This window comes from Schistocerca gregaria, chromosome 2 (assembly GCF_023897955.1).
Source record: "Schistocerca gregaria isolate iqSchGreg1 chromosome 2, iqSchGreg1.2, whole genome shotgun sequence".
NCBI lineage: Eukaryota > Metazoa > Arthropoda > Insecta > Orthoptera > Acrididae > Schistocerca > Schistocerca gregaria.
This window is the reverse complement of record NC_064921.1, coordinates 55,037,694-55,060,192: the sequence shown is the minus strand read 5'-3', so window position 1 is coordinate 55,060,192 and position 22,499 is coordinate 55,037,694. Positions and strand designations below refer to the sequence as shown.

General features: G+C 42.6%; 1 protein-coding gene across 2 annotated transcripts in view; it reads right to left on the bottom strand.

The window, feature by feature from the left end:
• Window positions 1-22,499, bottom strand: part of LOC126336299 (26S proteasome non-ATPase regulatory subunit 1) — a 330,884-nt gene that overhangs the window by 58,523 nt on the left and 249,862 nt on the right. The window lies entirely within an intron of this gene.

Below are 22,499 nucleotides of genomic sequence, written 5' to 3'. Positions count from 1 at the left end.
GGAACTACCCGCCATTTCTCGAACAAGCTCTACACTGCCCAACCCATTGCGTGATGCTCCGAAACCGTCATCTTGCACTTGACAATGTTTTTGTATGTGTTATGCAGTCCTGTTTCCATGGTACTATACTGTTCATATTTTGTTGATCCCTGTCCAGATAACTCGCAGGTTACAGCGTTCACGGTGAATCAATGTGGTAAGTGTTCTTCGCTGTAGTCTTCGCTCTTCCGTACTGTAGGGTCTGTACCTTTTAGGTGCGTCGCTGTAGATGGAGACCACCTGCTGAGAGGTATCAAAAGGAAGTGTCGGCGGTTGGCATCAACAAGATCTCATGCTCGTGCAGATTTCCATGGCATAGTGGAATCTGCATTTTTGTGTCCCCTTCTAGTGGCGACAGTGAGGTGACTGGAACTACCCGCCATTTCTCGAACAAGCTCTACACTGCCCAACCCATTGCGTGATGCTCCGAAACCGTCATCTTGCACTTGACAATGTTTTTGTATGTGTTATGCAGTCCTGTTTCCATGGTACTATACTGTTCATATTTTGTTGATCCCTGTCCTGTCCTTTCCGTGATTTCCCTGAATCGCTCAAGGCAAATGCTGGGATGGTTCCTTTAAAAGGGCACGGCCGACTTCCTTCCCCGTCCTTCCCTAATCCGATGAGACCGATGACCTCGCAGTTTGGTCTCTTCCCCCACACAACCCAACCCAGTGCTGTCCTGTCCTGTCAATATGAGTGGGGCATTACGAAACTACCTGTTCTGGGGTGCCCTTTACAAAAAAACCACATATTTCGAGGGAGGTACCAACGTCAGCCGCAACTGGGCACTGAAATAATTCAGTGGCTTTTGTTGTTGTTTTATTTCGTTTTAGGACGTAAAACCAACTAAGGTCATAAGCGCCCTTGTCATACACCTCAGAACACCAATAAGTGAAGCAAGTTAAAAGCGACTGTACGTTAGGCGTAATCGACGGAAGGAAAGAGCTAAAACCAAGGCCTTCCCCTTAGAGTATGATGCACAAAATACGCTGTAGAGACAGAGGTGGACACGAATCATAGATTAAATGTTCATCACATTGCAACGAAGGATAAAAAGTAAAACGCAGTCGACAGCCCGCGCGACGTCCGCTAAAACAGTAGATAACTCAAACGGCAAACATACACTGGAACGTAACTGTTTTTTAAAAAATAAATAAAAAAAGGAGAGGGCAATCGGCCAGGAAATGGCGGGCCGTCAAAGGCTAACGAGCACATAGTGGTGGAGGATCGCCGAGCAGAGTGGCCGTGCGGTTTGAGGCGACGTGTCACGGATTGTGCGGCCCCTCCCGCCGGAGGTTCGAGTCCTCCATCGCGCGCGCGAGTGTGTGTGTGTGTGTGTGTGTGTGTGTGTGTGTGTGTGTGTGTGTGTTCGTAGCATAAAGTAGTGTGTAAGTCTAGGTACCGATGACATCAGCAGTTCGGTCCCTTAGGAATTCACACACATATGAACATTTGATGGATGATCACCACTAACAAATGGCGATGGTTAAAATGACAGTGCCCAATACGCAACCTAGCTAAAATGATGTTCTCGTGGCGAGAGGGCAGTCAAGCCGCTGGCAGAGGTTTAATTCCCCCTAGCTTGTTGCCATGAAGGGAGGACCAGTGGTGATGGCAAAGCGACACCACCATCTGCCGACAGACGTCAACAGGTCCAAGATGAACACGGGCTGCCACACAGGGCCAAGGTGGTGAAGGGTTCACAACCATTGGGAACGTGACAGACAGTGTGAAAGCGAGTGCCGGAGCAGTAGCCGACAGAGAACTCCGGGAGATAACCTCGTACTGGCGGTCAATGAAGTCATCGAAAAAGAGGGCATACGATGGGTGGCATGGCATGGAAGATAAAGTACAGGCGTACCTGCTGACCAGAACATCACGTCGGTATGACAGAGATAATTTGGCAGCTTCTGCATAGAAACTCAAACAGGCTAGTGTAAAAGGCGTCAGTAGCCAAACGTGTTCCACGATGGTGGATTGTATTAAGATGGCATCCGATGGACGGACGTACAGATTAATAAACGAAAACCCTGTAGTGTAGTTTCAAACGGACACTGGAATGGTGCAAACGGAGGAGGGAGGTCCGATCTGCTGCCCAGGAAGTACCGCTGAGGACACGTACGACACTGGGGTACCGAGTACAGCGTATGGTCAGCTAGGATACGTGGAATGACTAAGAAAGTTTTCTATCAAGCATGAGCCCCAGGAATTTCGTAGTTTCGGTAAACGGAAGGACAACAGGTCCAAGATGTAAAGACGGTGGAAGAAACCCACTGCACCGCTAGGAATGAAAAAAAAAAAAGTTTTGTCATTGGAAAAGCGAAAGCCATTGTCGATGCTCCACGAGTAAAGACGATCTAATATTGCTGAAAACACCACACAAACAGACAAGTCCGTGAGAACTGCAACAGATTGTAATGTCTTCGACGGAAAGAGAGCTGGAGATGCCTCGCAATAGACAGTCCGTAATACGGTTAAGGGGTATACCAAAGAGAACGGAGCCTTGATGCACCTCGTTCTTCTGGATGAAGGTGTTCGACGAGGCCGAACACACACGCCCCTTGAAAACTCGGTCTTTTTAAAATTCCTGAAGGAAATGGGGCAAGCGGCCTCGGAAGCCCCGCGTGTATAAAGCACGGAGGAGACAGTCATCCAGTAGGTGGCGTAGTAAGAAAGGAGGGTAAACAGACAAGGGACTGTTCCGATGCCGGGCAACCGAAACTTTAGAACACATTCCGGAATATATCCAAGGTATGTTCTCCAAGGGAGTGGAAAAATAATAGCACGAGAGTGGTGAGCCACGTGCGGGTAATTCAGTGTCGAATGTTGAAAATTTGTGCTGGACTAGGACTCTAACACGGCTCTCCCGCTTTAAGCGAGCTTTCGTCATAACCGTTTGGCCATACGGGCACGCTTACTGGCCTCCTCAAATTCTTAACTTCTTGCACGCTACAAAATAGCGTTGATGTCCATTTTCCTGATTTCCTCGCAGCATTTCCTGTATTTTCGCAAGAGATTCGGAACCTATTGTGCATCCACACTGAGGATATCATAACAGTCAATCTTGCACTTATACTACGTTTATGTGGTGTTTGTTCTGCCGGACATGTTCGACAGAACAGACACCACACATCAATAACACAATCTCTCATGATTTTGTTGCGCCTCTTGTTACTATGAAGGTATGTTGGGTAGGGGCCATGTCCCGTAAGAAAAGGTATCATTTCCCAACTGGGACTGGCGTAATCCATCTTCATTCTTTCCCTTATGACCGGAAAATTTCATGCACTCTAACAAGTAACTCCTTCAGTATTATATCACGAAAGACCACAATATTTACAGCATTCGACGCCCCATACATTGTCTACCATGCAACGATATTCCTTGCTAATGGCGACAGGGTGAGGGACTGGAGGTCTCCAATGGTGACACAGCACGAGGCTACAGAGCATAGCTGAACTACTTAGTCGACGAATAAGTTCCAACAGTGCCACAGTGCTAGTGATGTCGAAACAAAGCAGAGCAGTGCCAACGATAAACAAAGCAAACATTGCATTATATCTACAACAACACACTACTTCATATGTACAACCACAGCCGAAATATTCCAATATTTGAATACAGAAGACCGCTGCAACTGTTGGAATTCTTTACTGGAGAATACGACCAGTTTCGCAGATTAATTTTGCATCTTCAGATGCTTCAACCCAAATGATTAAAACTTATTTTCAAACCGGATAAAGCCATTCCCAACATTAACATCCAAGTAATCAAAACTTCTGGTCACGAATGCGTGAGCGTCTATGGTAAATTTATTGGGGGCTAAGGCCATCCCCAGTCTCCATTGGAGACAGCCTGGAAATGTCTACAATGGAACCTGGGGATGGCTTTAGCCCCGATACATTTTATCACAGAGGCTCACACATTTTTGAGTTAGAGGTTTTAACCGGTGGATGTAAATGTCAGGAATGGTTTTATCCGGTTTAAATAGAACCTTTAATATTCTGACTTGAAGCTGCTAAAGATGGGAATTTAATTTGCGAAACAGGTCTTGTTCTCCAGTAAAGAATTCCAACAGTCGCAGCAGTCTCATCTACAACAATAGTTACCGAAGCTGACATTTCGTCAGAAAAGAAGCCAACGAATTTCGCAAATTCACAAAGAAGGGGCAGATGAAAATTAGCGTTTCTGCAAAATAAGTCAGCGAAATGCGTAGTGTTGTATAAGCTCGACTGCGTGGACAACGTGCATAAGGAGAACAAATATGACGATACGCGTTTAATAACGGGAAGTGATACTCAAAGAGGTTTCGAGCCATGTAGTTCATCATCCTTGTCGGACAAGAAGCCACAAATCCAGTCTCCAGTGAAACGTAGTTACGGACAATCGTTGTCCTAGAGGCAGGTACTAAACATAACTACGTACATGGAGGACATTCACAGCATAGTAAAAGAAAAACAATTATGAACAGATTTTGAACGAGTCCGAAGAAATACAACTGTGTAGTGCATAAGAAAAACTACGGATATTCAAGGGCAGACCAAGGTGCACTTGCTACAAAAATTGTTTGCGCGTTTCCAGGATGCTCGATTAAATTACAGAATGTGCATGATAGCGACCTACTATGTTATGCATATCAAACTGCGCGCGATGTAGACTACAGTGATTTCAAGGGAAGCAGTGGATGGTTCCGAAACTTCAAACAGTGCTACAGAAGATAACGGAATTTCAAACAAATCGCCAACTTGACAAGGCGCAACAAGCTGCAGAATTGGCCTGGAAATTTGTATGAGATAAACAAACTTATCCTATCGTTCACTAAGGAATTTGTTCTCAACTCCGACCAATCGACATTAGAAGGGGAAACACACACGAAATGTACACTGGAAATTAGATGTACCAAGAGAGCTGTATCAAGATCAACTAACATCAAAGCCTCAATGCATTAGTACACAATTATGCCGACTGTCAATCTGGACAGTAAATTGGCTGGAAAGTTGCTCTGCTCCCCACGATTCTTCTTCATATGCGTGACCTCTCAAGGGAAGTAGGGAATATTTACTTCACAGCAAGCAAGAGTAAATGGGCTAGGAGAACTACAAATATGGTATGAGGACTGCCTTTGGCCAATAGCTGGTCAAAAAACTAGCTTTTCCTTGGTTCCTGGTCTGCGTATAAAAAAATCATACTCCTTTAGAGCAAACTACCCCTCCTGTAAAGTATGTGACATTACAGTTCATACCACTTCGAACCACTGGTGAAGTTCAGCCTATGGATGTTCGTGTTTTCCGTGTCTGTGAAACGTATCATCTCACTATCTGCAACTAAGCCTTAAAGGATGGCCGGTTTCAAGATGAGCTCCATGTCAGACAGTTTCGCATTCGGTTGCATGGTATCACATTCCATAACTTATCACCCCTTTGCACTAATATTCTTCCACAAGCACTCCTTAAGAGTGGATACCTAGCTGAACGTCCTACACGGTTTGTAACACTCAAGGAATTCGCCTTTGATTTTGATTGTGCGAACCATTGTGATCACCGTGGCACACCATTTTTCATTCGTAGTTCATGGTGCAAGCTAATGGTTTATTTTGAACATTTCTTTAATGTCGACGACGTCCATTTTGTGAGGTGTAATATATACACTCCGTATAAGGTTGATTTCTGCGTCTCCCAAACACTGTCTCCCTCCAGATGTAGATGGTGACTCATTACCAGTTAATATTTTTCCTGTAACAATTGTTAACACAACGCTTTCAAACGAGCCTAACAATAGACTGAACTTACGACCTCGCATTCAAGGAGTTCCTTGTAAGACCTCTATCTGATGCGTCACAGTCACGTTGTCATTCAGCTAATCTGCTTTTCTTCAGTTGTATCTTAGTGTTAACATTAGACCCTAATACATTGCGCAACAGAATTAAAGGATAAGTTTTTCGAAATCCCGTCATTACCTGCCATTTCTACAGGTAAGTTTGAAATTTGGCTGAAAGGTACCTGCAACCTTCCTCTCTGCAATGGTGCAAAAGCGTGGCGCGTTGAGACATGTCTCTTGGGCTCGACGACGACGCTTCAAACAGCAAGGTGGGGACACGTACAAAAAGTCCACAGCTCTAAGTTCGTGTGTAGTGGCAACTCGAATGGCAAAGGTGTCTAAGGGTTGCCTAATTGCAGACGCCTCGGATTACTTTACAGCTTCTCGCTATAGTCGCTAATTTTTAAAATCCTGAGTAAAAATGTGTGGTTGCCACCGAGGGTTGCGCCGAACTGGCGGGTCATAGTGAGACCCTTTGCCGCTCAATTCACGTATGTGTCAATGTCGCACCCCCTCGTGATTACGCCAGAAGACGACGCGAAATAGGAGACCTGAAAAACGTAAGCATCCTTTCCTGCTTCAGATCACATTCAAATTTTGTCTTATGGTTGTCAACGGTCACTAGTTGTTCCAACCGGTGTACGAGACCAAAAATTGCAGTCTGGCTGCTCTCGAAAGCGGTGTGATTATGTTCACTTCGGATGTAGCTCCAAAACATCCGTACAGAAGGGTTGTAACATCCTGAGGTGTCAGCGTCAGATGTTATCAAGACTGTCTTGTTGTTACTCACCGCTCCGCGAACTGTCGTTTTAGACCACGAAATGTATGCAAATCAATGCCCCAAGGAAATATGTGGTTACATTCACAACCTTCATGCCACACCCTGAGGTATTTTCATGTCGATTCTGAGTGGCGGTGAGTCTGGAATGTCTCGGCCACTCATAAACAAATTTAGTGATTTCAGCACTAGTACTCGAGGTTCTAACCTCCATCGCAGAGGCGTCAAAATAAGGGGCGAAACGTGGGTAAGAGAAGCTGTGACGGCCTTCCCGTTGTGAGACACATCCAGGGAGGCGTTGGGCAGAACTGACGTGAAATTTAGCGCATATGTGGCATTATTAACCCATCTGACATGTCACATGAACTGCTACGCTGTGGACTTTTTTTCGGACGTGTCGACACCTTGCTGTTTGAAAAGTCGCCGAGCCCGAGGGTGACTTCTCAGAGCGCTACGGTTTTGCACCATTACAGAGGAAGGTTGTTGCAACATTGAAATATATACATAATTTAGCTGTACAAAGATCATAATCATTTTTATGTAATTAACAGTATGATTGCTTACTTAGGATCAGTATACTTCTGTGATAAATGCAATAGGTACTGTTATAATGAAGAATGCTTGAAGAATCACCAAGAAGTTTGTGATATAGCTTACAGGTGTGCAGGATGTAAAAAGATTTGTTTAAGATCTAAAGAACATAAATGTGGCTTTGAACTTTGCAGAAATTGTAAACAAGTAGTGGAAATTGGAAATGCTATATGCAACCTATATTGCAAAAAGTGGTATATGTCAAAGAAAATTTGGTGAAGAATTTATAGTGCAAGGTTGCTCAAATTGTAATAAAGAAGGTTGTTATGTTAATGAAGTATTTAAAGATTTTTATATTTACCAGTGCTTCGTGTATAATTAAATAGTTGGTGGTAAAGAGTTTAAAAGTTGTAAGAAACGCTTTCCAAACAAAGTGAATTGTACCTATACTGAAAGAGACATGTGGTTTGATTATGAAGCAACTCAAGAAACTGTAACACACATTCCAAATCTTATAATTGTCCACAATTTCAAATGTGATACTGTTTATAAATTTAAGACAAATGATGAATTCTGTAAGTGGATGACATCTGAAAAGAACAGTTATCACACATTCATAGCTCACTATGCAATAGGTTACGATTCCCAATTTATTTTAAAGTACTGTGTTGAAAATACATCACGCAGTTGGGCATAAAAATTAGAGATAGTAGTAACTTTATCCAAGAACCACTCAGTACTTTTCCAAAAACTTCTGATTTGAAAGAACTGAAGAAAGGTTACTTCCCACATTTATTCAATAAGCCAGAAAATGAAAATTATGTAGGACCGATTCCTGATACTGAACATTACTGTGTTGACACTATGAAGCCAAAAGATAGAGAAACGTTTCTCAAATGGCACAGCTCCGGAGTTAAAAGTAAATTATGTGTTCAATATGAAGAAAGAAATTAAGGAGTACGGTAATTCTGATGTAGATATATTAAGAAAAGGTTGTTTGGAACTAAGAAAACAATTTATGGAAATTACTAACGTCGATCCATTTTGTTATTTAACTATTGCTGGCGTCTGTATGGATATTTACAGATCTAAATATTTACCGAAAAATACAACTGCAGTATTGAATAAAGAACAGAAAGAGAATTATAGTAAAGAATCCATAGTTTAAATAATAGCAACATTCAAGATGCTCTTAATGGTGGAGAAGTAAGAGTTGCAGCAGCAAAAGTAGATTGATTTGATAAAGAAACTAATACTGTTTATTAATACCATGGTTGTTATTGGCATGGATGTAAAAAGTGTTTCAAAAGTGAAACGATTAACAGCAAAAATTAGGATACGATGAACGATCTTTATCAAAAGAAGTGCAGTGGATACCATTTCCTGCAAATGTAGGAATGTGATTGGCTGAACTCAACAGAGTATAAAACGCTTAAAAAATTAAAGCAGTTACCTGAAATAGTTGAACCATTGAACCCAAGAGATGCATTTTATGGTGTACGAACAAAGCAGATGGTATTAGCTCAAAAATAAAATACTGTGCAATATTATGATTATTATCCTGAGCAACATGAAAGGAAAATATACACACCAAGATTGGTATGTCTTAATAAAATGTAAAGTGTTGGCTCCTAGATGATTGTATCGTCCTGTTTTACCTGTACGCATGCAAATCGATAAAAATGAAAAACTATTATTTCCTAAACAAATAAGTAAACGCAATCACAGTGATGAAGAAAGAAGTTTTATTGGAACTTGGACAGATGATGAAGTAAAGAAAGCGGTAGAAAAAGGATATAAAATCATAGAAGTCTATGAAGTATGGGATTTTAAAAATAAAAGCAATATGCTGTTTAAAATTATGTGAAAGAGTTTATGAAAATAAAATTAGAAACTAGTTCACATAATTTTGAAAGTGATGAAGAATATATCAAAACAGTTAAAGAGAAATTGGACATTGACTTAGATCGTGATAGAATCAAGGAAAATCCTGGAAAATGAGCTGTTGCTAAGATATGTCTTAATTGATTATGGGGTAAATTTGGACGAAGGCAAAATATGAGTCAAACAGAATATGTGACATATTTGCAACGATTTTATGAGATATTACTGGATGATCTATTACATAACTTGGATGAAAATTTTATTACACAGCAGATGGTTCAGATGAGGTACAATTTCAAGGATTATTACGTGGAAAACAATGCAGCTACTAATATTCTCATAGCTGCATTCACTGTATCAAATGCAAGGCTTAGATTTTATGACATGTTGGATAAACTACGATAATCTGTTGCATATTTTGATACTGATTATGTAGTATATATTGATAATGGTAGAAATACTGTGGAAACAGGCTGTATGTTAGGTGAATGGACTAATGAATTAGGAAACAATTTGATTACAGATCGGGCTTCCATAGGTCCCAAAAGTTACTATTGTGAGAAAAAATACAAGAGGACAGAAATGAAGGTTAAAGGGTCCACTTTAAATAACAAGAATATTCAAAAGTTGAATGGTGAATCGACGATAAGGCTAATGGAAAGTGAAGTTAAAGAAAAGATACAGTTAGAACGCAATCAGTTAAGAAGATATGTTGATACTAAAATACTAGTAAGCAAACAGCTTAAGAAAGAATTTTCATTTCAGTATGATAAAAGATATGGATATTAAAAATTAAATAATTTATGTATATCTTCTAATGTAAATAAAAAAATTCATACTACATTCCTTATACAAATAGAATAAATTAGTTAGTTGCATTATGTTGTATTCTATGTTGTCTGACTTTTTTGTTATAGAGTGATACTTTTAAAAATAATGAATAGGCTTTAATGTAATTTTGTAGGTATATAATTAATTGGCAAATTAGAATTCACTATTTGCTTTAAAGTTATAGAAAAGGGAGAATCCGAATTTTCTATTTCCTTCCATATTTCTATATCAGTTTCAGTAAAATATTAGATAACTGGGACTTTCAATTTTTTAAAGATGGTGACATTAAACTAAAATATAAAGGAATGAAAAGAACTAAGAACAATAGCGAATTTCATGATCTGGAGTTTGTGTAGCTGCAGACGTTTAGTTGATTTTTTTTATTTTTCATCGCTTGCATCCGTTACCAAAAAATTTTTAGTAAGTAACTTGCGTGTGCAGCCTAACTGTTAATAAGAAATAACTATTTATAAGAAAAGGAAGAACATCATTAAATCATCTGCAACTGCGCTCAACCTACCCACTTACTTCTCGCCATTAAAACATTATCTCTCTCTCCTTGGAGATGGAGAGTACACGTGCTGCTTGAAAGATAACTAAATTCCGAGCTATCACTGATGATTTGGGCAGAATTGTCGCCACATATTTATTTTTAAATCATCATCAACAACAACAAGACTATGTACGCTTTCGTGTTAGATTCCAGTATCTTTCAGCGGAAATGGTTTTATTTTGAAAATTCAAGAGAATATCTGTAACATATAGCAACATTACTATATTATAAGACAATATAACACACTACTAAAAGGACCCAATTAAAAACTCACGTGGAGGGAAGAATCGACGACTGAAACAAAATTATGCTTCTTTAAAGGTTCTTCGTAATTTGTTCAATAGCAAAAGGCGCCTACTGATTTAACGTCTGTGGCCAGGCATGAGAAATGTTGGTTGAGTAGTGCTTTCTTTGTATGCGTGGTGCAATTTATCGATCTCAAATTTGCGCACCTTACGTGGCAACTGTTTAACAAAATGTAATACTGTTTCGACGGACAATTAGTTCCCATAATTAAAAGATTTATTTATCTCGGCACGAACTGTTCCGTGGGTTCTGCCCCATTCGAACATAGCTTAATTTATCACTACCAACTATACAGTCAATACCCTCACCATGCCTTCATTTAACGGAAAGTTTTGCAGTACGTTTGTTTACTTTGAGCTTATTTTTCCTCTTGTGACTATCACAGTAAGTTATACGATACAATTAAAATTTTCGCTAGAAGTAGTGTACACAATTAGAAAATAGTACACATGAAAATATATACCTGTTATCTATTTGTCAATATGGTCTGGACCGACGGAGCCAAAGGTCCAACACGTTACGTTGACAACTCCAAGCTAAAAAGAATTTTCAAAACCTGGATGCAATATCTTGGGCTAGAGCACTGACACAGTTTCATTTTTTTAGGGTGTAATAGTTAATGCAAGCTTCCTCAAATTCACTCAATAGTTGATTCCATGTCGGGAGAATCAGTGCAGCATTCTTCATAAAGAAAAAAAAATCTTTCTGTGACCATGCACATTCGCCACGGAGGACTAGGGGATACCAGAACAGGGCGTCTGCCAGAAAGATGGGCAAGCATAACGGCACACACAGGAGTAGGCGGTAAGCATATGCCTGTCATCTTCGAATTTGGGAGCGCACGCAGGCGAAGGACAAATGCTGTTGTTTTTTTACTTTCAAAGCTATCATTAAGACTGTCACCGGCGACAGCCACACGCGTAACGCGAAGGACGCCGGCAGAAGGCGACGCAGCCGTAGGCGGCACGGCTTGTTACTTGGGTGGCTGGATAAATAGTTGGGCAAGCAGACGCCATATAGATAAAATACAAAAACAACAAGTTTGTGGCAGTACGATGATTCGGGTGTAGGAAGACCATCCATCTGGACTCCTTGCCACGAGCTAGTCGTTGATCCGTTGACGAAATCACAAACCACAAACCGTGATCGTAACGGTGGTGGTGGTGGTGGTGGTGGTGGTGGTGGTGGTGGAGGGTAGTTGACGTGCGCACCCTAAATCCGAACAACAATTTACTGTTGAAGTAAATAATCAAAATAAATTATAAACAGTCCCACTTTGCAATCACAGAGAATTTCGTTATAAAGTGAAGTACTTCCAAGTCCCAGTACCAGGATAGTCTCTACCTCGCCACAGCATCCAGAGCGGCAGTGATCTACGTGAGGCCACAATTCGAGGTCACTCTGGAGTACCACACTTCAGAAACTTCAGGGAAGTCTTTCGCAATGCTGCCGCAGCGTAATTAATCAAAACTGGGCCTCGAAAATACGGTAAAACGCAGAATAAGGCCAAAAATTTTTAATGTTAGAGCTCATTTAATTACTTCTCATCAAATCACAATCATGGAATGGAAACACACAGCATCAGAACGTGCCAGCGTGATTTCAAACACTTTGTTACAGGAAATGTTCAAAACGTCCTCCGTTAGTCAGGATCCATGCATCCACACTACGTCGCATGGAATCCCTGATGCGCTGATGCAGCCCTGGAGAATGGCGTATTATATCACAGCCGTCCACAATACGAGCACGACGTGTCTCTACATTTGGTACCGGGGTTGCGTAGACAAGAGCTTTCAAATGCCCCCACAAATGAAAGTCAAGAGGGTTGAGGTCAGGAGAGCGTGGAGGCCATGGAATTGGTCCGCCTGTACCAATCCATCGGTCACCGAATCTGTTGTTGAGAAGCGTACGAACACTTCGACTGAAATTTGCTGGAGCTCCATCGTGCATGAACCACATGTTGTGGCGTACTTGTAAAGGCACATGTTCTAGCAGTACAGGTAGAGTATCCCGTATGAAATCATGATAACGTGCTCCATTGAGCGTAGGTGGAAGAACATATTGACGAAACTAAAACGAGCTCTAACATGGAAATTAAGCGTTTCTGGACACGTGTCCACATAACATCTTTTCTTTATTTGTGTGTGAGGAATGTTTCGTGAAAGTTTGGCCGTACCTTTTTGTAACACCCTGTAGATAGGAAATCTTAACAGACACCTACGAATCGCGTGCACAACATACACGATGCTTCCGAACGAAATCCGTCTGTACTAGCGATGTAATGGCACCCACATATGCAATGCACTTGCGGGCAACCGTTACACTGCACCACACTCACGAGATATGTTTGTTGGCGAAATAAATTATTTTTCTTTTGCGCACCTGAAGGTTCGCTCTTCAGACATTTCCCATCTACGACGGCACTCTGTACGAGCTCTTCTCTGCGCCCTATTCCTGCCTCACAAACCTATCTTAACAATCGCGATACGTTTTCATGTGATTGTCGCTTTCATTAGCGCTGCTCTGCCGAAATGGGAATACTCTGCTTCCTCAAAAACGACCATCGTTGTCACTGACCCTTCCGGCAGACGAATGTTAGAGGGAGTGGGTGGGTCTGGCATCACTGTCGGAGACATCCCGAGGTAATGTTGAGTCGCCGTTTATAAAATTGGAGCTGATGAAATAAATTCCGAAAGCAGATGTAACTAACTGGAGCGAAGGGATGTCACCGACGCGAGCGGTGTTGTGGACTTCATTTCGGTGCTCGCACTGCAGCGTGTCACACGTGCGACGCAGACGTGCCATCTGCGCGAGGCAGAAGGTACTGTGAAACCCCGTCGAGGTGACAAGGAGACTGCGAGCTTATCGCATTGCCGTAACTCAACTGAAGAAACTTGCCCCATTTCTAGCATACCGAATGTACCGTGCTTGCACGACAACGCCACTTTCAACGACGAACACGTAAGATAGTTACACAGGTTTGGTATCTGACGACGGTCGCTCGATCGCGGCGCCCACTGGGAAGTGCGTGCCGCAATGCGTTGTGGGAAAGGAGCGGACCGGTGCGTCGCACGGCACAGAGGAAGCTACCGTCTGCGCGTGCGTCATCCGGCCGTTTGAATGACAAAGGACGTTTTACGCAACGCACTCCTGCTCAAAGTTATTGGGACATAGTTGAACATCCAACGAAAACTCAACGTGGCACGGATTCTAAGTAGCCACAAAAATTACGCATGTGTTCTCTAATCTCAGATAATTTAACTGATACATTTGTCTTCATAATCTCGTAAAAGATCAACGTTGAGAAGTGCACATAGACGACCAGCCGGTATGCTGTCAACTTATTCCTGTGGATCCCACTTCTCGAAATTTACGTTAAGGAAGCTACAGGCCCATCTTGGAAATTTCAGTCTCTCCTTGTTTATGTCACGGTCGAGTCACGTCAGGCTACGAGTCTCGGCCAAGACCACACCCATGTCTACAGTCACGTTCCTGCGTAACAGATACACTTACGTTTCTGCCGCGAAAGTGTGACTTAGGTATCACTGAAATTAATATGGCGTCACACTCAGTTACGAGGTTTTCTTATCGACCACAAAACGGCTAAATCGGAGCACGGTTAAAGTTGTCTTTAGGGGAAACAATTTGATCTTTTATTTTTCATACAGTTAACGACCGAATTTAAAAACTTAAAATGCTGTTCAAATGTAATGATTAGGACGTATCTTACCTTAACGGTTTAACACAATCAAGCCAGTATTAAAGTTAGCCGGCCGGTGTGGCTGTGCTGTTTTAGGCGCGTCAGTCTGGAACCGCGTGACCGCTACGCTGGTAGGTTCGAATCCTGCCTCGGGCATGGATGTGTGTGATGTCCTTAGGTTGGTTAGGTTTAAGTAGTTCTAAGTTATAGGCGACTGATGATCACAGATGTTAAGTCCCATAGTGCTCAGAGGCATTTTTTTTATCAAAGTTAAAAGGTGTGTGTATGTCTTGTAGCAGAGTAACTCACAGCGCGCAAATTACCCAGACTATACTCCTCCAGCATTTGGCAATGACAGCATTTACCGACTTCCAAGGAACTTTAAATATAATTTCAAAGATTTTCTACAATGACTTGAGTGTTTCATTAGTCTATGAGTTAATGACGTGAAAATAATATAAGTCACATAATGGCGCTTTTGTACCATCAACCACAATGGTTCTACATGCTCGACGTCAAATATTTAGCACATTCTCTCATTCATGGACGTTCGATCCTTTGCATAATCGGCGTGTTTTTTTTTCTTTTTTTGCGGTGGGGTGAGGAGGGGGGGGTTACAGGTAAAATATATTGTATCTATTATGAGATTCACTACAAAGTTTTCCGTTGAAACCAGGTGAAACATCGCGGGAGCAGTATCTGTCTCTGGAGCTCCATCTACACATCACAAAAGCAAAATCAGAAAAGTTCTTACGCACAGCAGAAAAGGTGTTTTGCTTTTAAGGGGGTAGACGAACAACCGTCATATATTGTCTACTAGTGCAGTGCTGTTACTCTGACTAGATGGAGCGAGGACAGTGCTTTGCTTTACCCGCAAGTTATTGGTGACATTGGAAAGGTGCCAGATACGGTGAGATGCAGCTTGAGTGGTGGTACGTTTTCGTCGATAGAAAAAAGGCAGCAGGTTCTCGTGGAAACGAGACGCCTCAAAATCAAGCTACAGTTCGGTATTTGCCCGGTGCATCGTATTAGGTGAACTATCGGATGGAAGCGAGACAGGGCTTGAGGTGTGACAGGAAGTCCTACGCTGCTCGCAGACGCTTCCCTCAACGTCCAGGCAGCAGCACCTGTAGAACGCCACGGCACACGTCGGCTGCACGTGCTTCAAACTGGTGGGAACGCACAATGGTGGACAGCTAAACTGGGCTGCTTTGAATAGTTTGCTAAATACTTCTGATATATTGCACTTCAGAGTAGCCTCTGAGACTTGTACTATCTTCAGCAGTTGTGTGTGAGCACTGAAGTAGACCAGAAGACGTCGGGCCATTCCTAGCGGCATGGCAGTCGGTGGCCGCGAGGTGAGGATGCTGGCCGGTGGAGGATTCCGTGAAACAACAGTAGCAAAACAAGCTTTTCATTACGAGCCATATAGCTACAGCTGGGCGCCACGGTGCAGCCGCCACGCCCCCTCTCGGTCCGTGGTTGGTCGCTGCGTGCACCGCGGCTGCCTGGCCTGCGGCTGTGAGGTGCGACTAGGATTGCTGAGAACAACGCCCAGCTTAGCAACACGCGGCCCAATATGGCAGGCTGAGAGTCAAGCTGGTGCCGTCAGCGGCGTTGTGGATGGCCGGAATGCCGCCTGGAGAAACCAGCCTCTTTGTGAGAAGTCCCGCCACAGCTCCCCATCCGCCCACCGCCAATGTCTGCTGTCGACGCAGTGTGCCAGGAAAAGGGCTCCCAGTTTAAAGGTACCAAGTCCTTGGTGGGCGATCAGTACCCAGAGATGACCCCACGATGATAAAAGGCAGAACTCAATGGCGGCCGCTGATTGGTCCGTGTCCCCTCGTCATCCAGCGTAGCTCTCATTAGAATAGGCGGTGTTGGACTGCTCGTCCTTTAACTGAAATCGGCGAGTTTATAAACAATTCAGTATCTCGGTTGTTGCGATGTTCTACCGTTCGGGCAACAATTTCATGTCCTGGAGGTATAGCACAGGGCCGGTCACAGCGTACCAAATTTCACACGTGCAGCGTGCGCGGCCGGGCCGAGGCCCGATCTGTCACTCGGCTTCGCTCGGACCTTCCCTGAAGTTCATTTAGCACTACTGTGTGGTATGTTTCGGTCGGCCCAACATCTGAGGTCAGCAGGATTGTAGTGTCGGCGCTGTTACACTTTCGCTATTCGTTCATGGTATGGAAGACTTTCTCAGGTCCAGAAGCTGTCTGCACAAAAATGGCAGTCTAGCGATCCACAGTCGCAATCGTTTAACACGAGTGAGAATGGCAGAAGAGGGGATCAGAATTCTCATTTCGCTTAAGTGACAGGTACCGCATATTTGCTATGAAACGCATTACAATACCAAGCAGGAAGAATTTACAGATTTAGATGAAAATGAAAGAGTAAATTTGCAAACCTGGAGCACGCGAAGAAATTGCTGGTACAAATACCAAAATTTCTCAAGTTGCGCGCTTTATTCCACTGTCAATTGCACGGTTTTCAATGGAACTAAACGAAGAGTGTGGAGATCTAATATATTACTGCAAAGTATGTTGATGAAATCAAGGGGCGTGCCTGCAACGATTTTTCGATGTAGATCTCCCTATTGTTGAGTTTATAAAGGAAAAGGGAGTGCAGGATCGAAAATTACAATTACAGACTTACGTGGAGTTCACTGCACCCTGCCCACAGTGAGACACTGTAACGTAACTTCTTTTCGATTTGATTGGGATGCATTTAAGAAGAAAATCGTGTTTTAGAAGGGACATAATGACGAAGACAATACAGCTCCCTAACCTCACTGGCGTATAAGAATTGTGTGAAAGAATTACAAGAATAGTTTTATAGAGATTTTCAGGACATCCATCTGTTTTGAGCTGTTTTAAGGACCGTTTGCCATTTCACTAGAAAGCGCCCCCTGTGCACGTCTAAATGTAAGTGATTGACCTGCAAGGTCAGTCCCATTTTAATGACGAAAATTTTTACATTAAAACTGTCCAGGAAGTCTACACTCTTCTCCTCTAGCAAAGTTTCCAAGTCTCCATAATGAGGTTGCAAAAATGCTACAATATTTCGGGGGAGATATTTGCTTGAAAGGCCTTTTTTAGATTATGAAACTAGTCACAATTATATGACAACTTGAGGGCAAAACTTTGAACTGTTCACATCTCTCCGTATGCCAACAGTTTGTACCAGGTAAAAATTAGGTACTAAGTGCGCCAAATATAGTTAAATAACACCGAAAATTTGTTTTTGTGACCTATGTTATTGCAAACTGTAAAAATATAAAACGATTTAGTATCGAGTGCGACTACACTGCTATTTACATGAGGCACGTTCACAGTTTTCCCGCCCCCCCCCCCCCCCTCCCCCGCCTCCTCACGCTCAAGCAGCGTGGCGGTGGGAGGAAATGTGAGGCGAGGCTGCACTGCATTACTACTTTGGCACTCGAGCCGAAATCTTGGCCGCCCCTGGAGTAGTAACCGCCAAGCGCTTGATTCTTATTGAATCAACAGCCATAGGGCTGCAAGCGGCATGGTGACATACTGTGCCCACCGGCTGCCTCTGGTTTCTGCACTGCATTACTACAACGCTTCCACAGAATCACTGCAAAAGACTGTCGGAGCCTCTACAGTATTTACAACGGCTACACTGGCCATTACGACAAGAGCAACAGAGTTCACATTTCCAGATTCCTATGCAATAAAGATATGCCAATAAACCGCCTACACATGATCCAGAGGGATAACACCCTTCGTATTGAGTGTTCTACGGGAAGTAGATTCATTTTTAATCAAAGTATGTGGCACCTGAAATTTGACTCACAGTATTAACTTCAGCAATGGGAATAACGCACATTTTTCTTCATTTCGTATGTTTAACATTTGCATTTTTCGAAGATTTTTGAGTAAGGGGAACCTGTACAATAGACTGGAAAAGTTGGTAATAATAACTGTACATACAAGTAAGTTATAGATGGGAAAATCCGTTGTAACCTGCAAACTTACTGTTTTCTGCATATCTTCAAAGCTATACTCATTGTCAGATGCTGACCAGTAAGGATGTTGACATGCCTGAAATCTCCTTCTAGAGGCCTGAATCCATTTTAACCAAATTTGGCACACAAACAGTACACTTCATGGGTATCATACCTGTGGGGCTTATATTCTTAGCTTCAATGGAGGCGGAGGTACAGGGACAAACTTTTTTTTCAGCCCCTGAATATGGGCTGCCCTGCATTACAGTTTTAGGAATAACACTTCTGTATGATCGACCTGCTTTGCTGGATAGTCTAAACGTCAGGGAGCACGACTCGGGATTTTCCCACTCCAGAAATGTAGACTGCACTGCATGACAGTAATGGCAGAAGAAGCAGATGTGCCGAGAGGGGCTGGGGGGGGGGGGGGAGGGGATTCAAGGAGGGGAGAGGCTGATAGGGGGATCAAGGAGGAGATTGGCTGAGTGGAGGAGTGAAAACAAGATAGAGATCGAGAGAGAGGGAGGAAGAGATGTGTTAAATACATGTGTCTAACGTATACACAAGCACAGCAGTGGACACAAGTCTAGTTACTACCATAAAATGAAAAACAAAGTGCAGATATTATTAAACAAGAGAAACTCTTACTGAAAGCCATATTTTAAACAAAAAACTAAAGAGAGTTGTACATAATTTTAGTAGGTATAGTTTTGCATCAGTTTACAAGAAGTTAGCACTTCTTTGGTCACATTTTGTGCCTACTATACTAAATATGTTTGGTTTTATACTGTTGCTGCTTACATGTGTACTTTTTTGGAAGTGTGGCATGTCTTCTGTTACTTGCTCCGATTACTCCCATACGTATTTGATGTTAGTGTTTTATTTGCTTTAAAAGTTTCACTAGTTTGAATAGGGCAGTTTCGTCCTTTCATAATATGGTGTGGTTTGTATATTATGTCAGAAGACCTGCTTTTCATTCTCGGATACAGCCTTTACAGTTCTCATAGCTTAATTTGTATAAACCTGATGTCTAAACTTCGGTTCTTGCTTCTTTAACAAATCTTATTTTATGAGTTACATCAATACCTGATATTCTCACTACATATTCAACTTGACTGTGTGTTGTCTTATACTGTAGTGTCTGTTGTGTCTGGTTTTGCTTTGAGTGTTCTAGTTTCCATCCCCACTCCACTGAAGATAGTGGAGGAATACAAATGGGGTGTTGGTATAACGTATTCCACTGCACAAACGATCTGTCACCCTGCCGATGTGTGCCAACTTTTACTTTATAAATATTTCATGGTCGATGTTAATGATGTTATTCACTATAGTGGTCCTGCTATGTAGTGTCAATAGACCGGATGTGTCAGCTTCACCATGTTTCTTCTTTTTTTCCACCTTTTGCAAGGGCGGATGGCGAGAGCTCCAATCTGTTTACGATACTAAAATGAAGTAGTCACTCTTCCGATTACTCCCCTGCATTATAAACGGACTGTACAACTTCTTTTACAGCTGTGGCTAAACAGATATCTCTAAACCTGAAGCTCAAAATAGATCGCAAGGTGTATTCACATCCTGACATGACATTACAGAATGACAGTTCTCATAATAATCTTCAATTGTTCTGGCGTTGACGTTATCGCCCATGCCCTTTGCTCCGTCACTTCCAAGACACCGCCAGGCCACAACGCCGAATCGTAAGCGGCACACCGCAGCAGGTGGAGACGTAGTGAAAATTCCACAATATTTCCTTGGAATACCTGTCCGACATCATCTTGTGGTTGAACCTTGGTGGGGGCTAGTAGTCGGACAGCTGCTCCGAGGAAATATTGTGGAATTTGCGCAACGTGTCATCCGGCGGCAAACCCGTGAAGACTATTTACAGTTATTTCACAGTTTTAACAATTTATAAGTTTTGTTCTGCAGCAGCATACACTGCATTCAATACTATTTCGTAAAGTTGAGTAGTATTACATGTAATATTCACTATATTGTTATTAAATCATTGATTTTCAAAATTATCATTTGCCTACAGCATGTTTAATTTACGCAACAGAATATTTACTGGCTAGCACAAGAAACTTGGAATATCTTATTGTCCAAGGATTGTACTTACAATTAAGACGATTGAATTAAAACTTTTGATATATAACTGTATTTCTGGTTACTCTTTGTTATCTAAACTGTTATGATGATGAAATTAAATCAGCGCCAGTACGACCTTGGTACAATGATGCTCACTTTTTTACGTCTGATTCGATACAGCTGGGAAACAATCATACCTCTATTCTTTCTTTGAAGGCTAAAAAACCTAATTCTCAGTAACTTCGTTTATATCAGAAGATCACAGCAGCGAAATTTAGCGCCGCCACACCACGACCCTGCAGCGAGTTTCGGTGAGATTTTAGCTAGCGTTACCCATGCCTCGTCATACCGAACTGCAACGCCTCGCTTTTTAGGTAGCATTGACGTCGTTGCAGTATCGCTCCACTGCGTCTCATCTTTCATACGGCTCCTACACTACCACTTGCTTCACACCACCCGTGATCAATTCCTACGACATTATCTTCATCCGAGTGTTTGTTGTAGCGGAATTATTCGTTCAACAGCTGTAGCGAAGAAGAAAACAGCTTGCATTATGGACAAGAGACTAGGGATTAACGAGTGAGCAAGTGATTATGTTACAATCTAAGGAGTTTTATTTGAAAGATTTTGTGCGAAAATTCCCCATTTGAATGACAGTGTAGTACTGTAAAAGCGCTCCATTGCATTACTTCAAAGAGAATAAGACAGCTGACGTCAACGTGGAGTATATGATGAAAAGTGTGTGTTCTTTTTACTAACAACTAAAAAACAATGGCTCAGACGATTATAGGCGACTGAGCTATAATGACAGGGATTTTGTACAATGGAGTTTGTATCTGTAAATTAAAGGGCTGAAAGCAACATAGAAAGAGAATGGCACAGTGGATTGCATCCGCTCCTGCAAAGAGGAAACTAAGGTGCTGAAAGCACATAATTGAAACTTGTTTATCAAATTAGATATTGGTTTCCTTAATTTAATTACTCGTTCATCGCCTGTGCACTGGAGAGGAGAATTTGAAATTGGATTTAACATGCGTCCTTTCTGATCTCTGTACAGTTATTTCTCTTCCTTTTTACCTTTCTTTCTCGTTCCTTGTGGGCAGGTACTACTTCGCTCATTTGTTCTCAGAACACGTGCTGCGCCGTCCACAGCAGAAGCGCAACTTGTTACTTGCTTCAGTGAATTGTTTCGTTCTCCTTTCAGCGTCTCGGAACACTCACTCAAGTGTCAGTCCCCTCCTGTCCTATACGCCAACATCAAATTTCTCTGCAACCACTACTGGTGTCGGACTGTCCACATACATACTGTGACACTGGTTTTTACAGAATCGCTCACCGATACACATAATTATAAATAGCAGCGCTGGCGCCTCGAAAAGCGTGGAGCATCCGGAAGCTAGGACACGCTATCACGCACGCACGTACTAACTAGGCTTCCTGATATGTGCCTGTCCAGTAAGGCAGTGTGACACTAGCAGAGAACTCGAGGGGCTATTTCTGCACTTGGAGCCATCGTGTATTCGTATGCTCTCGAACAGCCCGGTTGGAATGCATTAAGCGAGACCATCGGTCGGCTTGCGCACCCCCCCCCCCCCCCCCTCTCCCCGTAATCTTAGCGGACGCCTTGGGTCATACCACCCCGCTGTTCGCCTGTCGTCATCGGAAAAACACTATCAGTGCTGCCCTGCCATATAAAACAGTAGGGAAACTGGCGACACGTCTGCCCGGCTGGGTACTTAGCGAAGAAGAATTTTCACGTTAAAAATGGAGGAAATGGGCAGTAATAGACGCTCTGCTCTCTTGCTTTGTATTAACTCTCCCAGTTTTAAAAACTATAACCATCCAGTCCTTTGACGGAAATCCGGGGCTGTTCTCGGACTGTAACGATGGACGTGCTTCGAACATGTAACGGTCCCAAGTGGCGAGCTTTTTCAGCTATACAGTAATAACTAAGCAAACATATGACTGGAGAAGCTTTCAGCTGCGATACTGGTAATTT